The sequence below is a fragment of the Pygocentrus nattereri genome, chromosome 19 (genome assembly GCF_015220715.1).
Source record: "Pygocentrus nattereri isolate fPygNat1 chromosome 19, fPygNat1.pri, whole genome shotgun sequence".
Lineage (NCBI taxonomy): Eukaryota > Metazoa > Chordata > Actinopteri > Characiformes > Serrasalmidae > Pygocentrus > Pygocentrus nattereri.
Genome location: NC_051229.1, coordinates 1,758,923 through 1,780,791, shown reverse-complemented (window position 1 = coordinate 1,780,791; position 21,869 = coordinate 1,758,923). Strand labels below are relative to the sequence as shown.

General features: G+C 44.1%; 1 protein-coding gene across 2 annotated transcripts in view; it reads left to right on the top strand.

The window, feature by feature from the left end:
• The window catches only part of arhgef4 (Rho guanine nucleotide exchange factor (GEF) 4), a 186,570-nt gene that overhangs the window by 9,524 nt on the left and 155,177 nt on the right, over nt 1–21,869 (top strand). The window lies entirely within an intron of this gene.

The window sequence follows — 21,869 nt, the reverse complement described above, 5'->3', positions numbered from 1 at the left end:
GTGCTTTTGTTTTGGTTTGCGTCTGGTCCATGTGCTTTTGTTTTGGTTTGCGTCTGGTCCATGTGCTTTTACCTTGGTTTGCGTCTGGTCCATGTGCTTTTACCTTGGTTTGCGTCTGGGCCATGTGCTTTTGTTTTGGTTTGCGTCTGGTCCATGTGCTTTTGTTTTGGTTTGCGTCTGGTCCATGTGCTTTTGTTTTGGTTTGCGTCTGGTCCATGTGCTTTTGTTTTGGTTTGCGTCTGGTCCATGTGCTTTTACCTTGGTTTGCGTCTGGGCCATGTGCTTTTGTTTTGGTTTGCGTCTGGTCCATGTGCTTTTGTTTTGGTTTGCGTCTGGTCCATGTGCTTTTGTTTTGGTTTGCGTCTGGTCCATGTGCTTTTATTTTGGTTTGCGTCTGGTCCATGTGCTTTTGTTTTGGTTTGCGTCTGGTCCATGTGCTTTTGTTTTGTTTCTTCCCGGTCCTGCCCCCTTGTTTTCAGTCCCTGCCCCTGATTGTAACCACGTGTGTTTTCCACCTGTGTCCTGTCATCCCTCATTATCCCTGTTGTATTTAAGACCTGTATTTGTCCTGGTTTGTTGCTGGTCTTTGTATTGTTTGGATTGTGCCATTTGAAGTGTTTGTATTGTTTGGTATTGTTTATTCCGGCCTCCGCTGTCTATTCAGTCTGTGTTTTCTTACGTTATGTCTGTCCCCCGATATCACCGTGTTGGCTCCTTGACCCTGGACTGTCGTGACCCTGATTATGGATTTGCCCCTAATAAGTCTCGATTCTCTATGTATGTGCGTCCGCCTCCTCATCGCTCCCAAGCCTTACAGCGTGAAGTCCATTTATAAGAGAGCAGAGTGTTTTGCAGGCTTCATGTTTAACCCCTTAAAAGGCATTTTTTATTACACACTTCTGTAACCTAAGAATAGCCCAACCAGTCCGCAGTGTAGTCCCTCAGTAATGAGCATTAAAAGGTATTGAAGCTGAGATTTTAAGTGGTTAAATCATCACACACAGCCTGTAGGCCATGCCAAGTTGGATGGTTGCAAAAATATTTTTAGGCTTTTTAGTAAAGACAGTGGTTCTATATCGAACCATGAACACTCAAAGAGCCGTTTGCATGATTAAATGGTTCATCCACTCAATGTCCACTCACTGTCCACTCTATTACACACTCCTACCTTGTCGGTCCACCTTGTAGATGTAAAGTCAGAGACGACAGCTCATCTGCTGCTGCACAGTTTGTGTTGGTCTTCCTCTAGTCCTTCATCAGTGGTCACAGTCTTAGAAAATGTATGTATGGATGGATGGACTATTCTCAGTCCAGCAGTGACACTGAGGTGTCTAAAAACTCCAGCAGCTCTGCTGCGTCTGATCCACTCGAACCAGCACAACACACATTAACGCACCACCACCACGTCAGTGTTGAGAATGACCCACCACCCAAACAGTACCTGCTCTGTGAGGGTCCATGGGGGTCCTGACCACTGAAGAACAGGGTAAGAGAGTATCAGAGAAACAGATGGACTACAGTCTGTAACTGTAGAACTACAGAGTGCAGCTATACAGTAAGTGGAGCTGATAAAGTGGACAGTGAGTGTAGAAACGAGGAGGTGGTCAGGACGTTATGTGCAGATATGCTGGTTCCTAAGCGCTCAAGGCCTCTCGTGCATCCAGACATTTAAATTAAACATATTCAACCTGAAGTTTGACGTAATTCCCATTCTGACCCTGTGTACAAACATCTGTGCTGGCGTGGTGCTCAGTACGATCCTGACATGTTATCTGCCGGCTTGGGCGCAAGAGATGTCTCCACATGTTGGGTTTTGCAGGGCTGTTGCGCAAAGCCTGGAGTCTTAGCTCAGGGAGATCAGGGTGTGCGGGTACATGATGCGCTCTTACTGCACCACAGATATGTGAGCCGTCAGCTGCGGAACATATCGCGAATGTAAATGTGTTACGATGATCTCCGAGCAGGTACGAACAAAGCTTTGTGCAGCTTTAATATTCCTTTTGTTTGATTTTGCGGTAGTTGTGGCTGTGTGTCCCAGAGGGGGCTGATATATCTGCAGGTCCCAGCTGGTATGAGCCTTCACTGGTTATCACTGAGATCCTGTAAATAAGCCACGGGCATCTCTGCTTTAATCACATGCTTTGTGGCTCTGTTAGGTAACAGCTGATGTCCAAGATCTGTGGCCTCTAGAAATGTTTTCAGAACTAGATGTTCTGGTGGAGCTATATGTCTGAAAGCTTGCAGCGTTTCTTCTGGAATGCACAGTGTTAACAGTGAGTTTGTGCTACAGTAACCGCCTCTACTCGTCAATGGATGTTGAACATTGCTGTGTGGATTTGATTGAGCATTACTGAGGTCAGTGGCTAATGTTGGATGGTCAGTTCTGGATCACTGCAGCTCATCGCAGAGGTGTTGGATGGAGTTCCATCACACTTCAGAGAACAGAGCTCCACTGCTCCACAGCCCAATGCTGGGGGGCTTTATGCCCCTCTAGCCCACACTTGGCATTTGTAGGACCATTTGGAGCTGCTCCAGAGCTCCCAATTCTGTTGGTCAGTGCTTTTCTGTGCCTCCAGTGGTTGAACTATTGCTGGTTGAACTATTCTCTGGTCAGCTGGTGAGCCCTGGCCATTAAAGTTAAAGTAGAAGGACTGTCTGGATACTTTCGGCCAGGTGTTAATCATACCCACAAGACTGTAATGACACATATTTTCATTTTTGAGAGATTTCTTTCTATTCTCTGTATTTTCTATGCTAAAAATATCTGAATTCTGCATATCTCGAGCATTCTCAGCACAAAGGGTTCTGTGCAGTACCGAGAAAGGGTTCCTTGGCTTATAAAAATAGTGGAATCCCTTTAAGTGCTATGTAGAATGTTATAAAAGGTTCTTCAGAAACCAGGCTGGCCTTTTGAGAAGAACCATTTAAGCATTCTGATGGCTCTTTGAGTGCTCCTGGTTCTGTATAGAACCCTTGCTTGTGTTAAGGGTCTACATACGTTGGTTTGGCTCAGATGAATCACAACCTCTAGACATTATAAGCTCTTCAGGAAAAAAGGCCAGTCAATTGAGTGTGGGTGTCTCCGAAGCGTAAGCCACACCCCTCCCTGCCCACTGCACTCTGATAGGCTGCTCTCAGATGGCTAGTTTTGATCAGTGACAGTGGTCTCAGTGCAGCAGAGCGAGGGGCTGCGCTCGTTTTTCAGTACTGTACTGAAATCAGTACGACATTAGTAAACATGCCCTGGTGTCTCGTGATGGATTTATTGTTGCGTCGATTTAAAAATGTCATAGATGGTTCTAGCTGATTAGAACAATATTCAGTAAAGGAGACACTCATGTTTCAGCCAAAATAAACTTAAACACGTGTAGTGCAGCACAGGACCTTCTCATCATCGTTTTAGAAGTTTGCCATTTTTGACCAAAGTTGGCAATTCAGTCAGTATTTCAGAATTTCTGCATAATTTAGTGGTTTAGATGTAAACAGAGCGGTTCTGAGCTCCATTCTAGATAAACTTACCGAGTCAGAACCGCTCACAGTGGTGGTGATGGGAACCAGACGCCCCTCTAAAAGCTCCTACAGAAAGTTCCTACATGAGCTGGTTCTGAATTCACTGCCTGATGACTGAGACGCTGTTTTATGAGAGTTTAGAGAACTTCAACTCCATTCATGGTGGAGGGAGACATGCAGGGCGCTGTGCGGCAAAATAGTTCCCAAAGAAAACTCATTATTCCAGATAGATAGATACATGCATACATACAAATATAGATGGATGGATGTTCTAGAGAAGCTCGGTCAGATCTGTTCACAGTGGTGGTGATGGGAACCAGACGTCCCTCTAAAAGCTCCTACAGAAAGTTCCTACATGAGATGGTTCTGAATTCACTGCCTGATGACTGAGACACTGTGAAACTCCATTCATGGTGGAGGGATACATAATATGCAGGGTGTTGTAAGTCAAAAAAAGCCCTCTGATTATTTTCAGTGTTTCAACTATGCAATTGCAATAAAGCATTTCACATCAGGCCACTCTGACTGACCAGTGATGGAATGAAAAGTGATGGAATTCTCCATTCAGCTGTTCTCAAACACAAATATTCCCAAAATTAGGCATGTTGGGGGTTTCAGGTGCACGCACCCAAACCCCTGAAACCCTCTCCGGCCAGTACTTCACAACGTGCAGCTCTGAGTGGAATCTGAGGAGAGCACTTTCCTCCCGAGGTCTGTTTAGTTGGATAAGAAAAGGCCGTTTCTGCTCAACATGCCTTCAGCTACTGCTCCCGCGAAAAGAATCTGAGCTCGCAAATTCCTTCCCGTTGAACAGCTTTGGATCAATGAATAATGTTCTCATGACAAGCCCCTTCCACATCATTAGCTCCTCACAAGGGAGAGCTCTGTGTGTGTGGTGAAGCCGGAGCAGTGCTATTAGCATGTATTTACGGAAATGGCTTTCCACTTCGGTGGTGCGGAGGATTTTGGAGGTAATACCTGCGGAGCTCGTTCCTTCGATCGGCCTTTTCATGTTCCAGCCTGTGCTGGTTTCGCCTGTTCCTTGAGCTTGTAAGTGTCACCTGAGCACCTCCGGGGCATTTCGTCTTCACGTTTTCTCTTCGCTGTTTGAAGAAAAGCAGAGGGCGACATTCTTGTGGCACATTTTCTTTTTCACAGAACACCTGACCTCCGCCGCAGAGCCGACGCCTGAACAGACACCACTTAATAGCTTCAGCACAATTATGAGCCGCTGTCACAGTTCAGACGTGTAATGTTGCAGCTTTCCGGTTCGCAGGGCTCATTAAACTGATCTGAGGACTTTCCTTTAGCCCAGTAATGCTGCCGGGCGGTTTGACCCGATGCGTTTAACATTTGGAGAATATATTTTACTCCATAAACCTTCTTTAGCTGGACTCATATTCATTCACCCTCCTAAATGTCCAGGATCCGCCGGCAGGCCCAGAGGTTTATTACGCACCCCTGTAATCTGAGAACAGCCCAGTTAGTTGGTAGTGAAGTATCGGTAGTGAATTAATAGGAAACCTTACTGTGGAATAAACCTGGTTTTAAGAGGTTAATCAATATTTTTAAATCAATACATTTATCAGCTCTTACAGACGGCGGTTTACTTAGAATAATTTACTTGTTTTTCATCAAAAAACCTTTTTCTGTACATTGGCAGAAACAGGACGTCGAACACATTTATTTAGCAGCTTTTTCTACATTTTTACATATTTTGTGATTGTTGATAAAAACAAACAAAATGTGTGTTTGTGTGTGTTTATATATATCAGAGTGTGTGTGTGTGTGTATCAGTTTGTGTATTTGTGTGCGTGCGTGTCAGTTTGTGTGTGCATGTCAGTTTGTGTGAGTGTGTATGTGTATCTGTGTTTGTGTGTGTGATTGTATCTGTGTGTGTGTGCATGTATCTGCGTATATCTGTGTGTGTGTGAGTGAGTTTGTGTGTGTGTGTGTATCAGTTTGTATTTTTGTGTATATCTGTTTGTATGTTAATGTGTGTGTGTATATGTATCTGTGTATATCTGTGTGTGTGTGTGTGTGTGTGTGCATCTGTGTGTGTGTGTATATGTGTCTGTGTATATCTGTGTGTGTGTTTCTGTGTGTGTGTGCATCTGTGTGTGTGTGTGTGTGTATCAGTTTGTATGTGTGTATATCTGTTCGTATATTTCTGTGTGTGTGTGTATTTGTGTGTGTGTATATCTGTGTGTGTGTTTGTGTGTGTGTATCTGTGTGTGTGTGTATCAGTTTGTATGTGTGTATATCTGTTCCTATGTTTCTGTGTGTGTGTGTGTGTGTGTATCAGTTTGTATGTGTGTATATCTGTTCCTATGTTTCTGTGTGTGTGTGTGTGTGTGTGTGTGTATCAGTTTGTATGTGTGTGTATATCTGTTTGTATGTTTATGTGTGTGTGTATATGTATCTGTGTATATCTGTGTGTGTTTTGTGTGTGTGTGTATATCTGGGTGTGTGTGTGTGTATCAGTTTGTATGTGTGTATATCTGTTCATATGTTTCTGTGTGTGTGTGTTTGTGTGTGTGTGTATCTGTGTATATCTGTTTGTGTGTGTGTGTATGTTTCTCTGTGTGTGTGTGTGTTTGTGTGTGTGTGTGTGTGTGTGTATCTGTGTGTGTGTGAGTTTGTGTGTGTGTGTGTGTGTGTGTATCAGTTTGTGTTTGTTCTTCAAGGGTTCCTTAGTAAAGACAAAGTTTTTACATAGAACCTCGAACACTTGATCAACCATTTGCATGATTAAATGGTTCTATGCATCATGAATTGTTCGTTTATCACCAGAAAGGGTTCTGCTGTTGTGACAAGCTTGGCACTGTAACAAGAGCAGAACCCATTTTGGTGCTCTATAGAACCCTTTTCAAAACGGTTGTTAGGACCCAGTCTAGGGTCTGGCCGTGGGCTCTCTCCCCAGACCGGCTGCCAGACCAGACACCAAACACCATTTAAACCAGAAAATGACAGGTTTATCTTCTTCAGACGCTCAAACAAGCTGGGCTGATGGCTTCAGGGATGAGCACCAGCCAGAATAACCAACAAAACAATTAATGATTTCAAGCGTACTAAACTACGAACAAAAGAAACAAACGATATACACTACCGGTCAAAAGTTTTAGAACACCCCAATTTTTCCAGTTATTTATTGCAATTCAAGTCGTTCAACTGCAGTGAATAGCTTGAAATGAAACACCACCACTGGACCACTGAAGACTGGAAGAAGGTTTTATGGTCTGATGAATCAAAATTCGAAATCTTCGGTTCATCATGCAGGATCTATGTACGCCATCGAGTGGGCGAAAGGGTGGTTCCACAGTGTGTGACATCAACTGTCAAACACGGAGGAGGAACTGTGAAGGTCTGGGGCTGGTCTGCTGGATCCAGGGTCGGTGACTTGTACAGCGTGAGAGGCACCCTGAACCAAAACGGCTACCACAGCGTTCTGCAGAGCCATGCAGTGCCCTCTGGTATGCGCCTAGTTGGTCAGGGGTTCATCCCACAACAAGATAATGACCCAAAACACAAGTCCAAGCTACGCCAGAGCTACCTCGGGAAAAAAGAACGAGATGGTAAGCTTGAAAACATGGAGTGTCCAGCACAGCCTCCAGACTTAAACCCCATCCGGCTGGTTTGGGATGAATTGGACAGAAGAGTGAAATTTATTTGGGAATTCTGCAACAGATTTAGGAAGAACCTTCTGAAGAACATTTGATTTCTGTTGTAGAAGGAATGCCACGAGTGTGTTCAGCTGTTATATCTGCCAAAGGTGGCTACTCTACTACTGATGAGTCAAAAGTTTAGAATACATTTTGGTCTATAAATTGACTCCAATTTCTTATTTGTGCTATGCTTTCATTTCAGAGTGCAATGAGACATTAAACGGAATAATTTCCAATAAAAAACTGGAAAAAACTTGGGGTGTTCTATTAGTGTATAGGTTACCCTAACTCCCTACCTTAAACAGGAGAACAGGTAACCAAAACACGGCACCTGTCACCTACTTTCCCCTAGCTTTCAAAGCGTGCCAGGCTGGTCTGGACAGGTGTTTTTCCAGGTCAAGTCAGACGGGAGAAAGCCCTAAACGTCTCGCAAATGCAAAGAGCCATTTAAGCATGAAGAAGGTTGTTTAGGTGCTCATGGTTCTATGTACTTACTGTATTTACTAAAGAACCCTTGAATAAAACATTCTGAATTGTATGTGTTTGTTAAATGAGGATATCGGAATGCACGATTTCCAAAATGTGTTAAAATGAAAGCTAAAGTGCCGAACATTAATGAGTGGCAGCGAGCACACTTGCCCGGAGCGGTGAGCAGCCCTATCCCCCGTACCCAGGGAGCAGGTGGGGGTTAGGTGTCTTGCTCAAGGACACCTCAGTCATGTACTGTCAACTCTGAGGATCGAACCGGCGACCTTCCGCTCACAGGGCTGGCTCCCTAAGCTCCAGCCCATGGCTGTCATCAATGTAATCTCAGGGCCGTGAAAAATCATGTCAGGGATTGAAGGATTCCCTTAAGCAAGTCCTTCACAGGAAGATCATATTTACAGACTATCAGAGATAAATAGAATTATCTGAGAAAACTTGTCTGAGGCTTAAACGACGCTCTGTCTCTGGTGTGTGTTTGCAGGTAAATGTTTGAGCAGCACATTTTAAAAGTCTAGAACGACAGAGTAAATGCAAGAGAGCCTATTAGACTTTGAGTGCTGGTGCTTGTTAAGTATATTTGTGGCATAATGTGAGGAATCTTGTATGGAAATAGCAATTGACACTTACCTATATAGATAATATGGCTACAATATCATATCACAATATGCACCATTGCAGAGATTCAAATTTTGGCTCATTACCAATAACCAACCGTCATGGGTGGAGATCCATCAAAATATTGATTACTATTGATATTAAACCAACAGTCCTGGTTCTGAAATCTGATTGGCCGAGCCATGTTCGAAGCTGGTGAAAAGTACTTGATATATGCACACGTCGGCTGAATTCTGTATTGGTGCAGTGAAATACTGAAAAGTGTCTTATACTGAGCGTGGAACGTAGTGGAACCAAGCATTTGGCAGACGCTCTTATCCAGACTTACAATTTGATCATTTTACACAGGTAGGCCAAAGTGATGTTAGGAGTCTTGCCCAAGGACTCTTTTTGGTATAGTGTAGGGGGCTTGTCCAAGCAGGGGATTGAACCCCAGTCTACAGTGTAGTAGGTGAAGGTGGTGTTGGGAGTCTTGCCCAAGGACCCTTATTGGTATAGTGTAGGGGGCTTGTCCAAGCAGGAGATTGAACCCCAGTCTACAGTGTAGTAGGTGAAGGTGGTGTTGGGAGTCTTGCCAAGGACTCTTATTGGTATAGTGTAGGGGGCTTGTCCAAGCAGGAGATTGAACCCCAGTCTACAGTGTAGTAGGTGAAGGTGGTGTTGGGAGTCTTGCCCAAGGACTCTTATTGGTATAGTGTAGGGGGCTTGTCCAAGCAGGGGATTGAACCCCAGTCTACAGTGTAGTAGGTGAAGGTGGTGTTGGGAGTCTTGCTCAAGGACTCTTGTTGGTATAGTGTAGGGGGCTTGTCCAAGCAGGAGATTGAACCCCAGTCTACAGTGTAGTAGGTGAAGGTGGTGTTGGGAGTCTTGCTCAAGGACTCTTGTTGGTATAGTGTAGGGGGCTTGTCCAAGCAGGAGATTGAACCCCAGTCTACAGTGTAGTAGGTGAAGGTGGTGTTGGGAGTCTTGCCCAAGGACTAAAGATAATAAGGCTAACTATAAAGGGAAGAGGTTGAGTAAATTAACTAAAAGCCCGTGTTTGGTCTATATTGTCTTTTAACCCTTTTTTAACATTCAGTATCAATTTTTTATGAAAATATGTTTGTTTCCTAGAAGCAGCGTTGTGTGACAGGGTAATGGATTTAGCCAGTCACAAGCAAATGGCTTTCTATCATTTCTTTTCATTGTCGCACAGTGTTGCCTCAAGGAGTTTTTAATTACATAATATATTATGTATTAATAATTAGGTCCATTAATGCAAGAAAAGTGCATTGAATTGAATTTCTTTTTGTATTTTTTGAGGTAAATTAAAAAACTTGGAAAGACGTCTGGTTCCATTGACTTACATTAAAATTAAAGTAGGTTTTTTTTTCCTTCTCCTGTAAAGTTGGCATTTTGGAGATACGAGGTTTTGTTCTGACAGCAGAGCTGTCATCTCACAGCGAGGAGGGCCTGGGTTCGATTCCCCGGCCGGGTGACTGGGGTCCTCTCTGTGTGGACTCTGCATGTTCTCCCTGTGTCTGTGTGGGTTTCCTCCGGGCTCTCCGGTTTCCTCCCACAGTCCAAAGACATGCGGTCAGGCTGATTGGACATGCTACATTGCCCCTGGGTGTGAGACTGTGTGTGATTGTGTGTGTCTGTCTGTCTGCCTTGCCATGGACTGGCGACCTGGCCAGGGTGTATCCTGCCTTCTGCCCGATGACCACCAGCACCCCCCCGTGACCCTGAGGGAGAATCAGCTTAGAAAATGTATGTGTGTGTGTTCTGACAGCAGCGAGATACGTGTAAATTTGCAAAGTAACATCTGTGAGAGAACCCTAATCAAAACCAACAACAAAGCGATTTTATTTTTTTGAGTGTTGGAAATTAAATAAAAATAAAAGCTTTGTATTTGCTTCATACAGCTTTCGTAACTGCAGCACCATTTAAGGCAGAATGAAAAGTTGAAATGGGAAGCTGGTGAATAAGAAGCTGAATTGATCTTCATATCTGTGGGTGTGAGTTTATTATTTAAGAGCTTTGGCAGTTTTGGTGCCACTTTTATTAGTTTTTATAAAATCTCACACAGGAATGTTCTGAACCCTGGAGATGTGCAGGTCGTACGGATCCACCAATCTAGATATTCTCCTTGTAGGACCTTGTAGGGTTATCTCATCAGCCCCAATTAGACGTCACTCTATCCTGCTCCACATTGAGACTGTACTGTTTGCTGGCTCAGGTCAACTGACCTGGCCCTAATCTTCTAAAATCTCTGTTCAGCTTGTCCTCTGCCTGCAGAAGACTGAAGGAAGTGACTGATTACCGACCTCCTGACCTAACGTTAAACCTCAGAGCCAGCTTTAGGTCTCTGACCGGCCACTGGGAGAGCTCCTGTGGAGAGTGGATGATAGGCACGGCCTGCCAGGATAAACTGGGCACTAACATTTGGGGCTTTCAATGTGGAGTGAGTGTCTATAATTAACCTGTCCAGCCCTCTAAGTGCTCTGAGGGCAGCCGAGGGGTTAAAGTTCCTTTTTTTGTCAGTAGTATTTTACCATATTTTGAGACTTAGACCCTTTGAATATGGTGGGAATGTATTGTTTTGCATTTAAATGATGGTTTTGACTGGTTGTTCATGCATTTTGTTTTTTCCTTGAGGTCGTTACAGTCATAATTCATTTCTACATGATCATTTCAACCTCTCTATATCTTACCATTAGACACAGTTTTATTTCTATGCCTTTATCATTAACACTGTGTTTTGAGTAACACTGTGTTTTGAGTACCACTGTGTTTTGAGTAACACTGTGTTTGGAGTGACGCTGTGTTTGGAGTAACGTTGTGTTTGGAGTAACGCTGTGTTTTGAGTGACGCTGTGTTTTGAGTGATGCTGTGTTTTGAGTGATGCTGTGTTTGGAGTAACGCTGTGTTTGGAGTAACGCTGTGTTTGGAGTAACACTGTGTTTTGAGTGGCGCTGTGTTTGGAGTAACGTTGTGTTTTGAGTAACACTGTGTTTTGAGTGGCGCTGTGTTTTGAGTAACACTGTGTTTGGAGTAACACTGTGTTTGGAGTAACACTGTGTTTGGAGGAACGCTGTGTTTTGAGTGACGCTGTGTTTTGAGTGACGCTGTGTTTTGAGTGACACTGTGTTTGGAGTAACGCTGTGTTTTGAGTAACACTGTGTTTTGAGTAACACTGTGTTTGGAGTAACACTGTGTTTGGAGTAACACTGTGTTTGGAGTAACGCTGTGTTTTGAGTGACGGTGTGTTTTGAGTGATGCTGTGTTTTGAGTAACACTGTGTTTGGAGTAACACTGTGTTTTGAGTAACACTGTGTTTGGAGTAACACTGTGTTTTGAGTAACACTGTGTTTTGAGTGACGTTGTGTTTGGAGTAACGTTGTGTTTTGAGTAACACTGTGTTTTGAGTGACGCTGTGTTTTGAGTAACACTGTGTTTTGAGTGACGCTGTGTTTTGAGTAACACTGGAGTAACACTGTGTTTGGAGGAACGCTGTGTTTTGAGTGACGCTGTGTTTTGAGTAACACTGTGTTTGGGGTAACACTGTGTTTGAAGTAACGCTGTGTTTTGAGTGACGCTGTGTTTTGAGTGACGCTGTGTTTTGAGTGACGCTGTGTTTTGAGTAACACTGTGTTTGGAGTAACACTGTGTTTTGAGTAACACTGTGTTTTGAGTGACGCTGTGTTTGGAGTAATGTTGTGTTTTGAGTAACACTGTATTTTGAGTGACGCTGTGTATTGAGTAACACTGTGTTTTGAGTGGCGCTGTGTTTTGAGTAACACTGTGTTTGGAGTAACACTGTGTTTGGAGGAACGCTGTGTTTTGAGTGACGCTGTGTTTTGAGTGACGCTGTGATTTGAGTAACACTGTGTTTGGAGGAACGCTGTGTTTTGAGTAACGCTGTGTTTGGAGTAACGCTGTGTTTTGAGTAACACTGTGTTTTGAGTGACGCTGTGTTTTGAGTGACGCTGTGTTTTGAGTGACGCTGTGTTTGGAGTAACACTGCGTTTGGAGTGACGCTGTGTTTTGAGTAACACTGTGTTTTGAGTGACGCTGTGTTTTGAGTAATTCTGTGTTTGGAGTAACGCTGTGTTTTGAGTAACACTGTGTTTTGAGTGACGCTGTGTTTTGAGTGACGCTGTGTTTTGAGTGACGCTGTGTTTGGAGTAACACTGCGTTTGGAGTGACGCTGTGTTTTGAGTAACACTGTGTTTTGAGTGACGCTGTGTTTTGAGTAATTCTGTGTTTGGAGTAATGTTGTGTTTTGAGTAACACTGTGTTTTGAGTGACGCTGTGTTTTGAGTGACGCTGTGTTTTGAGTGACGCTGTGTTTGGAGTAACACTGTGTTTGGAGTAACGCTGTGTTTTGAGTGACGGTGTGTTTTGAGTGATGCTGTGTTTTGAGTAACACTGTGTTTGGAGTAACACTGTGTTTTGAGTAACACTGTGTTTGGAGTAACACTGTGTTTTGAGTAACACTGTGTTTTGAGTGACGTTGTGTTTGGAGTAACGTTGTGTTTTGAGTAACACTGTGTTTTGAGTGACGCTGTGTTTTGAGTAACACTGTGTTTTGAGTGACGCTGTGTTTTGAGTAACACTGTTTGGAGTAACACTGTGTTTGGAGGAACGCTGTGTTTTGAGTGACGCTGTGTTTTGAGTAACACTGTGTTTGGGGTAACACTGTGTTTGAAGTAACGCTGTGTTTTGAGTAACGCTGTGTTTTGAGTGACGCTGTGTTTTGAGTGACGCTGTGTTTTGAGTAACACTGTGTTTGGAGTGACGCTGTGTTTTGAGTAACACTGTGTTTTGAGTGACGCTGTGTTTGGAGTAATGTTGTGTTTTGAGTAACACTGTATTTTGAGTGACGCTGTGTATTGAGTAACACTGTGTTTTGAGTGGCGCTGTGTTTTGAGTAACACTGTGTTTGGAGTAACACTGTGTTTTGAGTGACGCTGTGTTTTGAGTGACGCTGTGATTTGAGTAACACTGTGTTTGGAGGAACGCTGTGTTTTGAGTAACGCTGTGTTTTGAGTAACGCTGTGTTTTGAGTAACGCTGTGTTTGGAGTAACGCTGTGTTTTGAGTAACACTGTGTTTTGAGTGACGCTGTGTTTTGAGTGACGCTGTGTTTGGAGTAACACTGCGTTTGGAGTGACGCTGTGTTTTGAGTAACACTGTGTTTTGAGTGACGCTGTGTTTTGAGTAATTCTGTGTTTGGAGTAACGCTGTGTTTTGAGTAACACTGTGTTTTGAGTGACGCTGTGTTTTGAGTGACGCTGTGTTTTGAGTGACGCTGTGTTTGGAGTAACACTGCGTTTGGAGTGACGCTGTGTTTTGAGTAACACTGTGTTTTGAGTGACGCTGTGTTTTGAGTAATTCTGTGTTTGGAGTAATGTTGTGTTTTGAGTAACACTGTGTTTTGAGTGACGCTGTGTTTTGAGTGACGCTGTGTTTTGAGTGACGCTGTGTTTGGAGTAACACTGCGTTTGGAGTGACGCTGTGTTTTGAGTAACACTGTGTTTTGAGTGACGCTGTGTTTTGAGTAATTCTGTGTTTGGAGTAATGTTGTGTTTTGAGTAACACTGTGTTTTGAGTGACGCTGTGTTTTGAGTGACGCTGTGTTTTGAGTGGCGCTGTGTTTTGAGTGGCGCTGTGTTTTGAGTAACACTGTGTTTTGAGTAACACTGTGTTTGGAGTGACGCTGTGTTTGGAGTAACGTTGTGTTTTGAGTAACACTGTGTTTTGAGTGACGCTGTGTTTTGAGTGACGCTGTGTTTTGAGTAACACTGTGTTTTGAGTGACGCTGTGTTTTGAGTGATGCTGTGTTTTGAGTAACACTGTGTTTGGGGTAACACTGTGTTTGGAGTAACGCTGTGTTTTGAGTGACGCTGTGTTTGGAGTAACACTGTGTTTGGAGGAACGCTGTGCTTTGAGTGATGCTGTGTTTTGAGTAACACTGTGTTTGGGGTAACACTGTGTTTGGAGTAACGCTGTGTTTGGAGTGACGCTGTGTTTTGAGTAACGCTGTGTTTGGAGTAACGCTGTGTTTTGAGTAACACTGTGTTTGGGGTAACACTGTGTTTGGAGTAACGCTGTGTTTGGAGTGACGCTGTGTTTTGAGTAACGCTGTGTTTGGAGTAACGCTGTGTTTTGAGTGACGCTGTGTTTTGAGTGACGCTGTGTTTGGAGTAACACTGTGTTTTGAGTAACACTGTGTTTTGAGTGACGCTGTGTTTGGAGTAACGTTGTGTTTTGAGTAACACTGTATTTTGAGTGACGCTGTGTTTTGAGTAACACTGTGTTTTGAGTGACGCTGTGTTTTGAGTAACATTGTGTTTGGAGTAACACTGTGTTTGGAGGAACGCTGTGTTTTGAGTGACGCTGTGTTTTGAGTAACACTGTGTTTTGAGTAACACTGTGTTTGGAGTGACGCTGTGTTTTGAGTAACACTGTGTTTGGAGTAACGCTGTGTTTGGAGGAACGCTGTGTTTTGAGTGACGTTGTGTTTTGAGTAACGCTGTGTTTTGAGTGACGCTGTGTTTTGAGTGACGCTGTGTTTGGAGTAACACTGTGTTTGGAGTGACGCTGTGTTTTGAGTAACACTGTGTTTTGAGTGACGCTGTGTTTTGAGTAACACTGTGTTTGGAGTGACGCTGTGTTTTGAGTAACACTGTGTTTTGAGTGACGCTGTGTTTTGAGTAACACTGTGTTTGGAGTAACGCTGTGTTTTGAGTGACGCTGTGTTTTGAGTGACGCTGTGTTTTGAGTGACGCTGTGTTTTGAGTGGCGCTGTGTTTTGAGTAACGCTGTGTTTGGAGTAACGCTGTGTTTTGAGTGACGCTGTGTTTTGAGTGACGCTGTGTTTTGAGTGGCGCTGTGTTTTGAGTGGCGCTGTGTTTTGAGTAATGCTGTGTTTTGAGTGACGCTGTGTTTTGAGTAATGCTGTGTTTTGAGTGGCGCTGTGTTTGGAGTAACACTTTGTTTGGAGTAACACTGTGTTTTGAGTGATGCTGTGTTTTGAGTGACGCTGTGTTTGGAGTAACACTGTGTTTTGAGTAACGCTGTGTTTTGAGTGGCGCTGTGTTTGGAGTAACACTTTGTTTGGAGTAACACTGTGTTTTGAGTAATGCTGTGTTTTGAGTGGCGCTGTGTTTGGAGTAACACTTTGTTTGGAGTAACACTGTGTTTTGAGTGACGCTGTGTTTTGAGTGACGCTGTGTTTTGAGTGGCGCTGTGTTTTGAGTGGCGCTGTGTTTTGAGTGACGCTGTGTTTTGTTTGGGCCATTTGAAACCTCAGTGCTTCTTTGCTTCGTGCACGGCCGGTTAATCGGCCAGGCTTTTGGAGAAAGCGCTCTATTATCGTAATGTACTGCCCCCTCACAGCACAGCCTCTTTCAGAGCGTGACTGACAGCTTCCTTCTGTTCTCTCCTCCAGCGCCGAGCGGCCGATCTTGATCAGTAAAGTAATAAAAGTCACATGCCTTCCTCCCACAATGGCCTTTCATTTAGTGGCTGCATTCATTATGACCATAATGCTGGTATTTAGCACACACTTTCACGGTAGGTGAGACAGAGAAAGACAGAGAGGTACAGGGAGAGGTAGAGGGAGAGAGAGGGAGAGAGAGAGAGAGAGAGAGACGGTTCCTCAAGCTTATTCTCTTTACACCAGACAAAGAAGTCTGTAAGTGCCTGCTTTTCTTTTCTTTTCTTTTCTTCGTCCCCCCAGTAGAAGCAGACTTCTCACGCACACACATACTCTCTCCCTCTCTCTCTCGCTCTCTCTCTCTCTCTCTCTCTCTCCCTCTCTCTCTCTCTCTCTCTCTCTCTCTCCCTCTCTCTCTCTCCCTCTCTCTCTCTCTCTCTCTCTCTCCCTCTCTCTCTCTCTCTCTCTCTCTCTCTCGCTCTCTCGCTCTCTCTCTCTCTCTTCTCTCCTCTCTCTCTCCCTCTCTCTCTCCCTCTCTCTCTCTCTCTCTCTCTCCCTCCCTCTCCTCTCTCTCTCTCTTTCTCCCTTTCTCTCTCTCTCTGTCTCTCTCTCTCTCTTTCTCCCTTTCTCTCTCTCTCTGTCTCTCTCTCGCTCTCTCTCTCTCTCTCTCTCTCTCTCTCCCTCTCTCCCTCTCTCTCTCTCCCTCTCTCTCTCGCTCTCTTTTCCCTGTCAAGGCAGAGTTGCTTGGGCCAAAATGAAACAGTGATCCTGGCAGTTCATTTGTCTGTGCAAGTCCCTCCCGGTCATTTTTAATCCCTCTACAGGTGGCGCACCTGTTCACTGTTAAACCGTCTCGGCTTCATTTTTAACGGTTCATCATAACGACTGCATTCAGATTTCAGAAGATCAAATAAAGATAATTAATGTTTGTTACGTTTTCCATTAAATAAATACACTCTTTAAAGAAGCTTCTTCAAGGCTTAGCTGGTTCTCTGCATGGTCAAATGCTTCTTCAGACTGATGTGCTGTGTATGGTTCTACATAGCGCCAGAAGAGGTTCTTCTATTGCGGCAAGCCATCGTAACAGTAACAGAACCCTTGTTGGTGCTACACAGAACCATATACAACACATTCTCCATCAATCTGAAGAACTAGTTCACCATTCAGAAAAACCTTTAGGCATGAAATGGCACTATGAAGAGCTCATGGTCCTAATTACCTTGGAAGAACCATCTTTTCTAAAGAGTAGAAACATATCATGGAAAAACAACCAGAACATATCATTTCCCAGTAAATACAGTCCATGTATGGAAACTGCCGGTCTTTATTCTGTGATGGGGTTGGGAATCTCTGGGCACCTCACAATTAGATAGGACTTCAATTCAGACTGAAACTCGAATATTCATTTCATTGGCCTACGTAATGTATTGCCCCCTGTCTTTGACTTCAACGAGTAATGCTTCCTGTGGCTTCAGGCCTTTTATTTCATTTCTATGGAAATGTGAGACCAGTTTGTGACTCCAAACATGCCTTTCTTTCCTACTCAGAGGATCTACTGTACCTTATAAAGTCTCTGAGCACGACTTTATTTTACAGCAGTGTCTATACAAACATAATTATAACATTTTGTAAATCAGTTCAGAACCTTTCAGCTAAGAATCGATTGTTCTCCATCTCTAGCATTTACATATACAGTATGCACATATTCAGCCTGCACCTGTTTAGCCCCGCCCACTCACGCTGAAGTTATAAGGAGTGTTTCAGCCCAGGCCTTATTCATTCTAGGAAGTAAAGACAAGTAATAAATGGACCTCTAGGGAAAAAGCATAAAACACAAGAAAAATCTAATGTATGGGTGTAACTGTCCAGCCAGCCCCGCCTGCTGCCAGCAGAGGGCGACGGCAGCAAGGTGACCAGCCTGCACCGCCTGCTGCCAGCAGAGGGCGACGGCAGCAAGTTGACCAGCCTGCACCGCCTGCTGCCAGCAGAGGGCGACGGCAGCAAGGTGACCAGCCTGCACCGCCTGCTGCCAGCAGAGGGCGATGGCATCGACGAGCCATGGACTAATTAGGCTCACTCGATACACCTGGGGCTCCCCTACTTAAGGCTGTGGCAAACGGTAGTGTTTGTCACACCTTTGTAGAGGAGTGACCAGTACGGTACTTAGTCTTTGAAAAGAAACAAAACCAACAAGATAAAGAAAAGAGGGCTGAGAAAAAAACAAAGAGAGTAATTGCCCCAAAAAATCCAATTCATACAAAAAGGGTTTCCTCTAAGAGCAAACAAATGAAGGAAAGTGTGCCTTCCGGGGTTACCTGTGCGTCCCGGTGGCGCAGCGGTAACGCCATGGACTGCCGATCTGTACAGCAGCAGTTAGAACCCGGCTTGGGGTTACCCTGTTATTTACAACGTCACAAACTCTCTGTTGCCCCAATAAACGTCCTTACTCCCCTGTTTTGCTGGCTCTCAGTTTTGCACTTGGGTCCGCCTCCCCACCGTCCTGTAACAATGGGCCCTTTAATGTAAAACGGAGGCGTCATTCTTCCACGCTGCGCCGGTGAGTAGCTGGTGAGAGACTTGACTGAGAGACAGCTGGAAGTGTGTGAATCTGGCAGGAAGAAAGCAGCTGGTTTCCGTTCCTTTGTGCCGTGCCGGTGCTCGTCTGCCATTTACTCTCATTTCTTTTTGGCTTGAATAACATGTTCTGTCATTCAGTGTCGATTCACACTCGGGCTGACGAACCCAGACGCGTGCAGAAGTAAAATTACTGGGTTTTATTTACGACAGGGTAAACATGACTAACCAGAGAGCAAAATTAAACAAACACGCAAGGGTCAAAGGCCAGAGCAGCAACCAATACAAAGCCAAAGATCAATATAGAATCCAAAAGGGAAAACGACGGACAAATGACACGAGTAGCAAAAGAAGGAAAAATAAAAAGAACAGCTGATACTGAGCCGGTATAAGTACAACCCCATTTCCAAAAAAGTCGGGATGCTGTGCAGAATGTAAATAATAATAGGATGCAATGATGGACAGATAATGTGAACCATAATATTAAAAGGAAAATACTACAATGACGACAAATCAAATGTTGAAACTGAGAAATGTTGTTTTTTTAATTTGAATTTGATGCCAACAACACTTTCCAAAAAAGTCGGGACGGGGGTCTGTTTACCGCGGTGTCCATCAGCTCTTCTTTAGCAGCGCTCTGTATGCGTTTGGGAACTGAGGAGACGCTGCTGTAGCTCTGACAGTGAAATGTTTTCTGTTAACTGATAACAAGCTGAGTGGTCTTCAGCCCGGAGGACACAGTGTCCATGATTTCCAAAAAGAATTTCAGGTGTTGATTCGTTGGACCGCCGGACACTTTTCCACTTCCCCTCAGTCCATTTTAAATGAGCTCAGGCCCAGAGAAGGTGGCAGCGTTTCTGGATCCTGTTTATATTTGGGTTCTTCTTTGTGTTTTAGAGTTTAACAGCGTTTGTGGATGCAGTGATGAACTGTGTTCACAGTCAGTGGTTTTCAGAAGTGTTTCTGAGCCCATGCAGTGATTTCCACTACAGAATCATGTCTGTTTTTAATGCAGCGCTGCCTGAGGGCCCAAAGATCACGGCCAGCAGATCCTGGCTTTTGGTCTTGCATACAGGAATGTTTTAATGTTATGTACTATAAATGATGAAAAGCAGGAGTTCAGTTTCAACATTTGATTTGTTGTTTTTGTACTACTTTCAATGAAATACAGGGTTTAAATGATTTATACATTACATTTTGTTTTTATTGACATTTTCCAAAAAGGTTTTTTATCTCCAGCACATTTTAAAGAACCCTTTCATGACGCTAAAGCCCCTTTAGAGTGTACGGCTGAACAACTAATCGGTTTACATTGCAATCGCAGATGTTCTGTGAGCTGGGCGATATCGCAAAGATATACACAATAAGTCATGATATTTATTTTTTCAGACATCTGATCAGTTGGAACAGAGAAGGAAGAGCCAGTAATGCTACAATAAAAAATACTATCAGAAATTGAACACAGTGAATTTTATTCGATATTTAACCCTAAATCCACTTAAACGGACTAATTTTACTCTCTTTATAATGAAACATGCAGTTGATTATAAACACTGACGATACACGCACAGTATGATCAGAATAGCATATTGTGATATAATCGATCATGATAATGATATATACTGTCATATTGCCTGAGCCTATATTTACAGTTATATTTACTCAGCGGCCACTTTATTAGGTACACCTGTTCAGTTGCTTGTTAACACTAATAGCTAATCAGCCAATCACACGGCCGCAGCTCACTGCATTTAGGCCTGTAGAGGTGGTCAAGACGACTTGCTGAAGTGCAGACCGAGCATCAGAACGGGGAAGAAAGGGGATTTAAGGGGCTTTGAACGTGGCGTGGTTGTTGGTGCCAGACGGGCTGGTCTGAGCATTTCAGAAACTGCTGATCTGCTGGGATTTTCACGCTCAACCATCTCTAGGGTTTACAGAGAACGGTCCGAAAAAGAGGAAATATCCAGTGAGCGGTCAGTCGTGTGGACGAAAACGCCTTGTTGATGTGAGAGGTCAGAGGAGAATGGGCAGACTGGTTCCAGATGATAGAAAGACAGCAGGAACTCAAACAACCAACCAGAACCTCTGAGGAACGTTTCCAACACCTTGTTGAAAGTCTGCCACGAAGAATTAAGACAGATCTGAAGGTGAAAGGGGGTCCAGCCTTTTACTAGCAAGTGGCCAGTGAGCGTATATGCTGGTGCTCTCTGTCTGTGCATCGCTTTGTTTTCGTTTGCATCAGTGGACTTTCTGTAGAGTTCTTGGAACAAGCGCAACATAAATTAAATGTATAGAACAGAATCTTTACTGCTGCAGATCAAGGCCAGTGGACATTAGGGTCATTCCTGCTAACATATGAACTTTAGATCTCTACAGTGTAAAATACCACACAGACATGCTGGTGCTGCTTTTCCATCCATGTAAAGTCCCACTGGCCGTTCACAGGGAGAGGAGCTCACAGACATCACCTGTCTGACTGCGCTGAGCATCATTACCGTCTTTTTTGGTGAAGGTGGGGGGGTGGGGGGGGTGGGGGGGGTATGAGGGGTTCGCCTCTATCTGGTTGGTTTCCATCTTGCTTTTCTTGTGTTGGAGTTTAGTCACGCCCAGAATCGTCTTACTGAGCTGCCCGGCCCCATTCTCTGTTTTTGTCTTCTCTCTCTCTCGGTCCTCCTCCTCCTCCTCCACCTCCTCTCTCCCGCTCTCAGGCTGAGCGATGTTCAGAGACTTTAGTTAGCACTGATTCCACTCTGGAGCACAAAGCTCACTGCACTCAGATCAGCTGGGTGAGACTGGCAGCCGTTAGCAGGCCGGTCAGGGCTGCGGCCACAGAGACATGGCACAGGTAAGAGACTGTGGCGCTTTTATTCTGTTAAAGGCTGGACTGACTTCATTCACACTAACTTCAGAGCAGCCTGTCCAACCTAGACTAGAGGAACCCAAAGCCTTATGCTTATTATAGGTGCTAATAATAATAATAATAATGGTGCTTTCTGGAAATATTAAAAATGTACAAGTGAACTTACACTCAAGCACAGAGTGTTGAAGTGACTTATGTCTTAATGCTGTACCTGTCTGTCTGTCTGTCTGTCTGTCTGTCTGTCTGTCTGTCTGTCTGTCTGTCTGTCTGTCTGTCTGTCTGTCTGTCTGTCTGAAGCCTAGTCTGATTAAAACGTAGCATCACTGGCTGAATTGACCTACAGATATTTGTTAATCATCCACAAAAATCTTACAGGGCAATCTGCAGAACGTGCATCTTCTCAGTGTTTCATGCTGATTTGAAAGTTTCAGAAAGACTGATTTTGCGTTGGAGTAAATGAACATGAGATGGATGTTTTCTGCGCTGTGGTCCACTCAGAGCTCGCTGACCTGTCTGAGGTTTCACCTGCATTCCTGGTAGATTTCTGCACATCTGGCTCTCCGCAATATCAGATTCGATTTAGTGGTAAAAGTTGACGTGAGCAGAAGAATCCCAGACTCCTTTTTCAATATAAGAGAGGAATGTTTGGAGTTCAGGCTTTACAATGTGAGGAATTTCATTGCTCGGTCGTGGCCTAACGCCGCCCATGTGAGCGCTGTGTTTGTGTACGTCTGTTC